Raw genomic sequence first — 9559 nt, forward strand, 5'->3', positions numbered from 1 at the left:
GGTTCAAAAATTTCTTCTGCTATCTCCTTCAGTACTCTGGGGTGTAATTCATCTGGACCTGGAGACTTGAATTCATTTAGGTTAGCTAAGTGTTTCCTCACTATCTTTCTGTTTATAGATATTCTGGATTCTTCTATTCCCTTAATAGGACAGTGAATAACAGTTGATGTTACATTTCCTTTCTGAGAGAAAACACATGCAAAATAGGAATTTAAAAGTTCAGCCTTCTCAACATCCTGTCTTACCATTTCATCATTTTCATCCTGTAAAAATCCTATAGCATCTTTGACTTTTCTTTTACTTTTGACATATCCCCAAAATCCTTTATTATTGCTTTTGACATCTCTTGCAAGCCTCAATTCATTTTCAGCTTTAGCTAATCTGATTTGTGCCCTGCAGGTTCTGCAGACAGCATTATATTCTTCTTTAGATATGCCTCCCTCTTTCCATTTTATAAACATTTTTTTCTTCCTTTTTATCATGCGCTTAAGTTCTGTGTTCATCCATCCTGGTTTCCTTAAATGCTTCCTATTCTTCCCTCTTTTCGGAATTGTTAACAACTGTGCTTTGAGAATTTCATTTTTCAAGATTTCCCATCCTTCCTGGACATTTTTGTCTTTAAGGATATCAAGCCATTGGATCCCTCCAATTCTCTTTCTGAATCCCTTAAAATCCGCCTTTCTGAAATCTAACCTTGACGTCTGAGTCTTCACAGGTCTTCCGCCTCTAGTTATCCAAAATTCTAAAATAGCATGGTCGCTACCTCCTAGGGTCCCAGCCACTTTTACCTCCTCAACCATTTCCTCCCTGTTTATAAGGATTAGATCCAAGGTAGCAGTTCCCCTTGTTTTCTCCTTTACCTTTTGGAAGAAAAAGTTGTCAGCAAGAGAGGAGAAGAATTTCCTTGACCTGTTAGTTTTGCCTGAGAGAGATTCCCAATAAATGTCTGGATAGTTGAAATCTCCCATGACAACTATGTCATATTTTTTGGAGAACTTGGCCATTTGATGCTTAAAGAGTTCATCCATATCTTCAGCTTGCACAGGCGGCCTGTAGTAAATGCCTACAATGGTGTCCTTTCCATTGTTCTGTCCTTGTATTCTTACCCAAACAGTTTCCACAGAACTCCCAGTCTCTAAAGCTTCAATCTCTGTGCAGATATACACGTTTCTAACATACAATGCGACACCCCCTCCTCGTTTATCAAGTCTGTTTCTTGCAAATAAGTTGTATCCTTCTAGTCTTGTATTCCAATCATGTGTATTGTCCCACCAAGTTTCAGTAATTCCAATGACATCATATTTCTTTTCCTGTGTTAGTAGTTCCAATTCTCCTTGTTTGTTGCCCATGCTTTGTGCATTAGTATAGAAACATTTTAGTTTGTGATTGGTTTCTCTTTCTCCAATATTTTTATTAATTAGATTCTTTCGTCTTTGTTCTTCCTTTCCACTTCTAATAGCAGAGTTCTCAATAGCATTTGTCAGGTGTATGGCTTTTTCTGGTCTTTTGCTTCCTTTCCCATGTTTTTCTAGTTTAAAGCTCTCCTTACAAGTGTAGCAAGGCGACTTCCAAATACATGCTTTCCAGTCTTCGTAAGGTGCACCCCATCTCTAGCAAGTAGTCCATCGTATAAGTAGTTCACTCCGTGATCCAGAAATCCAAATCGTTGCTGACGGCACCATCGACGTAGCCAGTTGTTCACCTGCAGAATCTTATTCCACCTCCTTGTTCCATGGCCATCAACTGGGAGGATGGAAGAGAAGACCACCTGCGCTCCCAGTTCTTTCACTTTCTTGCCTAAGTCTTCAAAGTCTCTGCAGATGGTTTCCAGGTCGTTTCTTGCGGTGTCATTTGTCCCCACATGTAGTAGTAGGAATGGGTAGTCATCTGTAGGTCTGAAGAGTCCTGATATCCTGTCAGACACATCTTTAATTTTTGCACCTGGAAGACAGCACATTTCTCTTGAAGTTATATCCGGTCTGCAGATAGCGGCCTCTGTTCCTCTCAACAGGGAATCCCCCATGACCACCACTCTCCGTTTCTTCTTCACAACATTTTTCTTTCTCCATCCAGGAGGACTCTGAAGGCGTACAAGGTTGCTGTTTGTTGGCAAAGTCTTATCCTGATGTATTTCTTCATCGTTTTCCTGCGTGAGAGCCTGGTACTGGTTTCTGAGCAGTATGGGTGCTGACTGCCTCCTGATCCTCCTGCTTCTCTGGGTCACATGTCTCCATTCCTCTGTTTCTTCAGGTGCACTTCGAATTATGCACTTCGAATTATGGTCATTATGTCTCTGTTAAGAGGGTCCCCACAAGCTTGGGCTTTCTCCCTTCCTCCCACTGCCCCTGAGAGAGTGTCTGTGAATGCATTCTTTGAGGCTCTCGGGCACATTTATGATGAGCCTGACCAAGTGCGATTGGCAGAGGACATGGTGATGAGCGTCTGTCAGGGGAAACACTCAGCTGAGTGGTTTTGTACTGAATTTCGCCGCTGGGCCGCAGAGGTCTCTTCGAATGACGCTGCACTCCGAGGACTCTTTCGCAGAGGCTTGTCCGAGCGGCTGCAGGATGCCTTGGCGTTACATCCCCCACCTAACTCTCTTGAGGACGCCATGACCCAGGTCGTCCGGATGGACCGCAGGCTGCGGGCCAGAGGGGTGATGCTGGTGGAAACTCCATTGTTCCCCAGTGGAAAGAGACTGCCCCTGAGCTCATGGATGTAGGCGCCCTCTCCCTGAAGGATACGGAGAGGAAACGCTGGAAGGACAAGCAGTTATGCTTTTACTGCGGTAAAACGGGACATTGGAAAAGGGAGTGTTCTGATTGCCCATCTTCAACCCGGTCGGTGGGAAATGACTAGGTCTGGGTAGTCAACGGGGAGACTACTCAGACCCTCAGGTACTCTTTTCCTCGTTTTCTAAAGTGTTACTGCATGTGGAACTATTTGTGGACGGTAGTTCTTTTTCCTCTACAGCCTTCGTGGACTGCGGATCATCGATTAACCTCATTGACTCCCAATTGGTCACACACTGTAAGATAGGGACAGTTAGGCTCAAGGTTCCGATCAAGGTGATGGCCATTGACTCCTCTCCCCTCACTAAGGAGGGAATTCTCTCTGACTTGTTTTCGCTCAGAGTGGGCGCGACTCATGTGGAAAACCTAAGTTGTTTTGTTCTGGACAATCTACCTGCAGGGTTGGTGTTGGGCATGCCCTGGTTACAACGTCATAACCCAGTTATTAACTGGAAAATGGGGGAGATTGTCCAATGGGGGTTTAATGATTTTAAGTTATGTGATAAATCCGCACTGCTGGTTGAACCTGTTAAATCTGTGTCTGTATCATCTGTCGAGCTGGAAGGTATTCCAGAATGCCTGAAGGACTTCGAAGATGTATTCTCCGAAAGCGAGGCCGAGACGTTACCGCCACATAGACGCTTTGACTGCGCTATTGAGCTGGTCCCGGGGGCTAAATTACCTCAAGCCCGTCTGTTTAATTTGTCTGGTCCTGAGCGCTTGGCTATGAAGGAGTACATTGCTGAAAGTCTGCGCAAAGGACACATACGTCCTTCAATCTCACCTGTGGCGGCAGGTTTCTTTTTTGTAAAGAAAAAAGATGGCGGGTTACCTCCCTGTCTCGATTTTCGGGAGCTTAATCAGATTACGGTACGAAATACGTACCCACTTCTGTTGATTCCCGATTTGTGTAACCAACTATCAGGGGCAAAGTGATTTTCTAAACTGGATCTTCGGGGGGCATATAATTTGATAAGGGTCCGAGAGGGGGATGAATGGAGAACCGCGTTCTTCACGACCGAGGGACTGTTTGAAATATTAGTCATGCCGTTTGGTCTTACCAAAGCCCCCACCATATTTCAGAACTTCATCAACGTGGTATTCTCGGATCTCATTGGTCATTTTGTCGTTATCTACTTAGATGATATTTTGATATACTCCTCCGACAAGTATTTTCATCTGGAACATGTACGAACTGTTCTCCAAAGACTGAGAGAAAATCATCTGTATGCCAAATTGGAGAAATGTGTATTCTATGTGCAAGAATTGTCTTTTTTGGGATTAATTGTATCCGGTGAGGGTTTTCGCATGGACCCCAAGAAGGTGCAGGCCATTGCGGATTGGGTGCAACCCCGAGATCTTAAGGGTCTTCAGCGCTTCTTGGGGTTCGCCAATTATTACCGCAAATTTATCCGGGGGTTTTCGCAAGTGATCAAACCTCTCACGGATCTAACATGCAAAGGTGCGGATGTGAAAAATTGGTCCTCACTCGCAAAAGAGGACTTTGCAATGCTGAAAAAATGTTTTATGTCTGCTCCTGTCTTGGTACAGCTAGATCCTTCCAAACCATTTGTGGTGGAGGTGGATGCCTCCGAGGTAGGGGTGGGGGCAGTGTTATTCCAAGGGTCTGCCACTCTAACCAACCTCAGGCCATGTGCTTTCATTTCCAGGAAGTTCTCTGCTGCTGAAAGAAATTATGATGTAGGCAATAGAGAGCTTCTTGCGGTCAAGTTGGCGTTTGAGGAATGGAGGCACTTTTTGGAGGGGGCCAGTCACTCGGTTACTGTGATCACTGATCACAAAAATTTGTCATACATTGAGTCTGCTAAAAGATTAACGCCCAGACAGGCCCGTTGGTCACTTTCTTTTTCTCGTTTCCAGTTTACTATTACATTCCGGCCAGGGTCAAAGAATGTCAAGGCTGACGCCTTATCTCGTAGTTTTCACCCTGTGTCTGCCCCTGAGCCACCGTCCTCCATCCTGCACCCTGGGGTTGTGTTAGCAGGGATCTCGTCTGAATTGGAACAGGAAATTGAGGGGGCCCAGTTGCTGGCTCCTGCGGCCAAGCCAGGGGGCAAGTTGTTTGTCCCAGAGCAACTTCGCCTTAAACTCTTGCAAGAGTTCCACGAATCCAAGTTGTGTGCTCACCCTGGTATATCAACCACGCGACTGGCAGTGGCTAGGATCTTCTGGTGGCCTACTCTTGGTTCTGATATAAAGAAGCTCATTTCTGGTTGCGGGGTCTGCGCTCGTTCTAAAAGCTCCCATAGCCGGCCTTGGGAGCTGATGCCCTTGGAAGTTCCCGAAAGACCGTGGACCCATCTGTCCATGGATTTTATTACCAATCTTCCCTCTTCCAGGGGTAATACGGTGGTATGGGTAGTGGTGAACAGATTTTCAAAGCAGGCTCATTTTGTACCTCTGTCCGCATTACCTTCTGCTGAGACCTTATCCAGATTGTTTGTGCAGCATGTGGTCTGCTTGCATAGGGTACCCCTGAATGTGGTGTCTGATCATGGTGTGCAGTTTGTGGCTAAGTTTTGGCGTGCTTTCTGCAAAAAATTAGGGATATCTCTGTCCTTTTCGTCTGCATACCATCCTGAGAGTAATGGTCAGACGGAACGCACTAATCAGTCTCTGGAACAGATCCTCAGATGTCTGACTTTTGCTAGACAGAATGACTGGTGTGATATACTGCCGTTGGCTGAATTTGCCTTCAATAGTCAGGTGAGTCAATCCACTGGTATGTCCCCTTTCTTGATCAACTATGGATTCAGTCCTCATTTTGGTGAGTTTTCTCGTCTGGATACGGGGTGCCCCGGGGCTGAGGACTCTGTTCAGTGGTTAAAAGATACATGGGCAGAAGTCCAGCGGCGTATATCTAGGTCTCAAGGCAGGTATAAGTTTTTCGCGGACAGGAAACGAACACCTGGTCCCATGTTTCAGGTTGGAGAGAAAGTTTGGCTCTCCACGCGAAACATTAAGTTAAAGATTCCGTCAGCCAAGTTGGGCCCCAAATTCATTGGCCCGTACAAGATTGTGGAAAAAATCAACCCAGTAGCGTACAGGCTGTGCCTTCCACCCTCTTTCAAGATCCCTAACGTCTTCCATAGATCTCTACTGAAACCGTTTGAAGCAGTCCAGGGAGAATCCGAGTCCGCTGCTCCTCCGGTTTCGATTGAGGGACATGTGGAATATGAGATTGGTCACATCATAGATTCTAGGTTGGTACGGCGGTCAGTACAGTACCTAGTTCATTGGAAGGGGTATTGGCCGGAGGACAGGTCATGGGTGCCGGCCCGGTTGATGCATGCGGAACGTCTGGTTCGGGCTTTCCATGCTAGATACCCGGGCAAGCCTGGGGGTCCAGAGGCCCCCCGTTGAGAGGGGGGTACTGTCATGATACCAGTGCTGGGTGACCGGCACTGCTGGGGTTAAAGTTCTGACCTCAGTGCAGACTCTCACCTGCACACCTGGGACCTATTATGGTGGCCTCTCATTGGTTCTGGGGAGGCTTCTTATAGCCTCAGGAAGCTCCCATCCCTGTCAGTTATACTTTCGCCCTTGGCATAGTGTGGTGATCCCTGAGTGTGTTAGTGCTGTGTTCTGGTTGCTTGATTCTCTGTGTACGACTCGGTCTGTTCTCTGGATTTTGCTTTGGATTCTGCCTGGTACCCTCTACGTCTGTTTGGTTTTGATCTCTGCTTGGCCCTGACTATCCTTTCTGTCTCATCCCTGGTACTTTACTGATATCTTGTGTATGACCTTTGGCTTTGTCTGACCTCCCGTCTGTTTATCCCTCCTGTACCTCACTTGCCTGTATTGTGCTTGACCCCTGCTTTGCCTGACTCTGAGTTTTCTACCTTCTCTGAAAGCAGGCCCCGCCCCCTTGCAATCACATGACCGTAGGTCCTGTGCCGGCTTGCTAAACTTCTACATTCAGGTCCTGTGCGTCTTTATTTTCCAGCTGTTCTTGTCCCCAGGGGTCCCTACGGTGCGGGTGAGTCCCTGCTTAGTGGAGGCTGTTCGCCGGCGCTGTCAGGACCCTGACAATATGGATGACATCCATGTGTGTTATGCATACGCACATATGCTGGATGTTTTGTGGCCCATGCTGATATAAAAAATGGACATCAGCGTGTTTTGCCCATGGACACATGGTCCGTGGAAACACAGTGACATGTGCACAGACCCATTCACTTAAATAGGCAAATAGCGCTCCATCCCTCCCGAGTCTCTCCCCATGGCTAAGTAGCACTGTACATCTACATATGGGGTATTGCCACGTTCAGTAGAAATTGTGGGACAAATTTTGTTGCCATTTTTACCCACTTCTTGTGTGAAAATGTAAAATCTTTGACTAAAACAAAATTTTGGTGGTAAAAATGTAGTTATTTTGTACTCACTGCCCAATGGTATAAAATTCTGTGACACCCATGGTGTCAATATGATCACTGCACCCCTAGATGAATATATTGAGAGGTGTAGTTTGTAAAATGGGGTCACTTATGGGGGGTTCTGCTATTTTGGCACCTCATGGGCTCTCCCAGTGGGTCATGGCACCTGCAAACCATAACAGTAAAATATGGCGCTCCTTCCCTTCTGAGCTCTGACATGTGCTCAAACAGTGGTTTAACCCCACATATGGGGTATCAGCATACTCAGGACAAATTGCACGATAACTCTTGCATTTCAATTTCTTCTGTTACCCTTCAGAAAATAAAAAATTGGGGGCAAAAAGATCATTTTTGTGAAAAAAGTATGATTTTTTATTTTTACGGCTCCACGTTCTAAACTTCTGTGAAGCACTTGGGGGTTCAAAGTGCTCACCACACATCTAGATAAGTTCCTTAGGGGTCTAGATTCCAAAATTATGTCACTTGTGGGGGTTTCCTCTCCAAAAGCAACATGGCGTCCGATCTTAATTCCAGCCAATTTTGCATTGAAAAGTTAAAACGACGCTCCTTCCCTTCTGAACTCTGCCATGCGCCCAAACAGTTGTTTACCCCCACATATGGGGTATCCACATACAGTACTCAGGACAAATTGCACAACAGTCATTGGGGTCCAATTTCTCCTGTTACCCTTGGAAAAATTAAAAAATGGGCACAAAAAGATCATTTTTGTCAAAAAATATGATTTTTTATTTTTACGGCTCTACGTTTTAAACTTTTGTGAAGCACTTGGGGGTTCAAACTGCTCACCACACATCTAGTTCCTTAGGGGATCTAGTTTCCAAGATGGTGTCACTTGTGGGGGTTTTCACTGTAAAGGCACATCAGGGGCTCTCCAAACGCGACATGGCGTCCAATCTCAATTCCAGCCAATTTTGCGTTGAAAAAGTTAAACGGCGCTCCTTCTCTCCTGAGCTCTGCCATTCGCCGAAACAGTGGTTTACCTGCATATATGGGGTATTATCGTAGTCAGGAGAAATTGCACAACAACTTTTGGGGTCCAATTTCTCCTGTTACCCTTGGTAAAATAAAAAAAAATTTGATGTGAAATAATTTTTTTGTGTTAGGCTACTTTCACACTTGCTTTTTTTTGCAGCGCGTTTTTCCCGCAAAAAAATGCATTGAAAAAACGCATACATAAGCATACAAATGCTGCGGTTTTTTCAAGCATTTTTATGCACATGCATAAAAAAGACGCAGCGTTTTTATGCGTTTGTATGCATTTTTAGTGCGTTTTTAGTGCGTTTTTACCGCATTTGCGTTTTTTCCAACATTAGTTGGCCTAGGGTTAGGATTAACAGTAACCCAAACCATGACTTTACAAAACCCTAACCCTAAACCCTAACCCTAACCCTAAAGCCTAAACCCTAACCCTAACCCTAAACCCCAACCCTAACCCTAAACCCTAACCCTAACTCCTAACCCTAACCCTAAACCCTAACCCTAAACCCTAACTCCTAACCCTAACCCTAAACCCTAACCCTAACCCTTAACCAAACACTACAAACCCTAACCCTTAACCAAACCCTACTAACCCTAACCCAAACCCTAACCCTAAATCCCCTTAACTAACCCTAACTCTAACCCAAACCCATAATTTCCATTGTCTAACCAAAGGGCAAAAAAAACCGCATGGGCAAAAAAACACATACATGAGCATGCCAATGCGCATGTGTGCGCACCCATAGACTTACAATGGGTGTCTTGCTGTAAAAAACGCATTGCGCGCGCATGCGTTTTTTTACAGCAAGTCGGACGCCCAAAAAATGCAACAGGATGCATTTTGTGCGCCTGAGCGCACACCACAAAAAAATGCATGCGTGCAAAAATGCATACAAACGCATGTGTATGCGCACATAAGCGCATCCCATGCAAAAGATAGGGGAAAAAAGCGCATGCGTTTTTTAGCGCTAAAATACAGCGCAATAAAACACAAGTGTGAAACCAGCCTTTAAAAGTTAAATGTTCCATTTTTTTAAACATTCCAAAAATTCCTGTGAAGCACCTGAAGTGTTAATATACGTCTTGAATGTGGTTTTAAGCACCGTGAGGGGTGCAGTTTTTAGAATGGTGTCACTTTTGGGTATTTTCTATCATATAGACCCCTCAAAGTGACTTCAAATGTTATGTGGTCCTAAAAAAAAATTATGTTGTAAAAATGATAAACCGCTGTTTGACTTTTAACTCTTACAACGTCCTAACAAAAGGAAATTTTGGTTAAAGTAGACATGTGGGAAATGTTACTTATTAAGGATTTTGTGTCACATGTCTCTGTGATTTAAGGGCAGGAAAATTCAAAGTTGGAAAATTGCA

Source organism: Dendrobates tinctorius, unplaced genomic scaffold (assembly GCF_039654945.1).
Source record: "Dendrobates tinctorius isolate UK_male_01 unplaced genomic scaffold, ASM3965494v1 ptg000173l, whole genome shotgun sequence".
In the NCBI taxonomy this organism is placed as follows: Eukaryota; Metazoa; Chordata; class Amphibia; order Anura; family Dendrobatidae; genus Dendrobates; species Dendrobates tinctorius.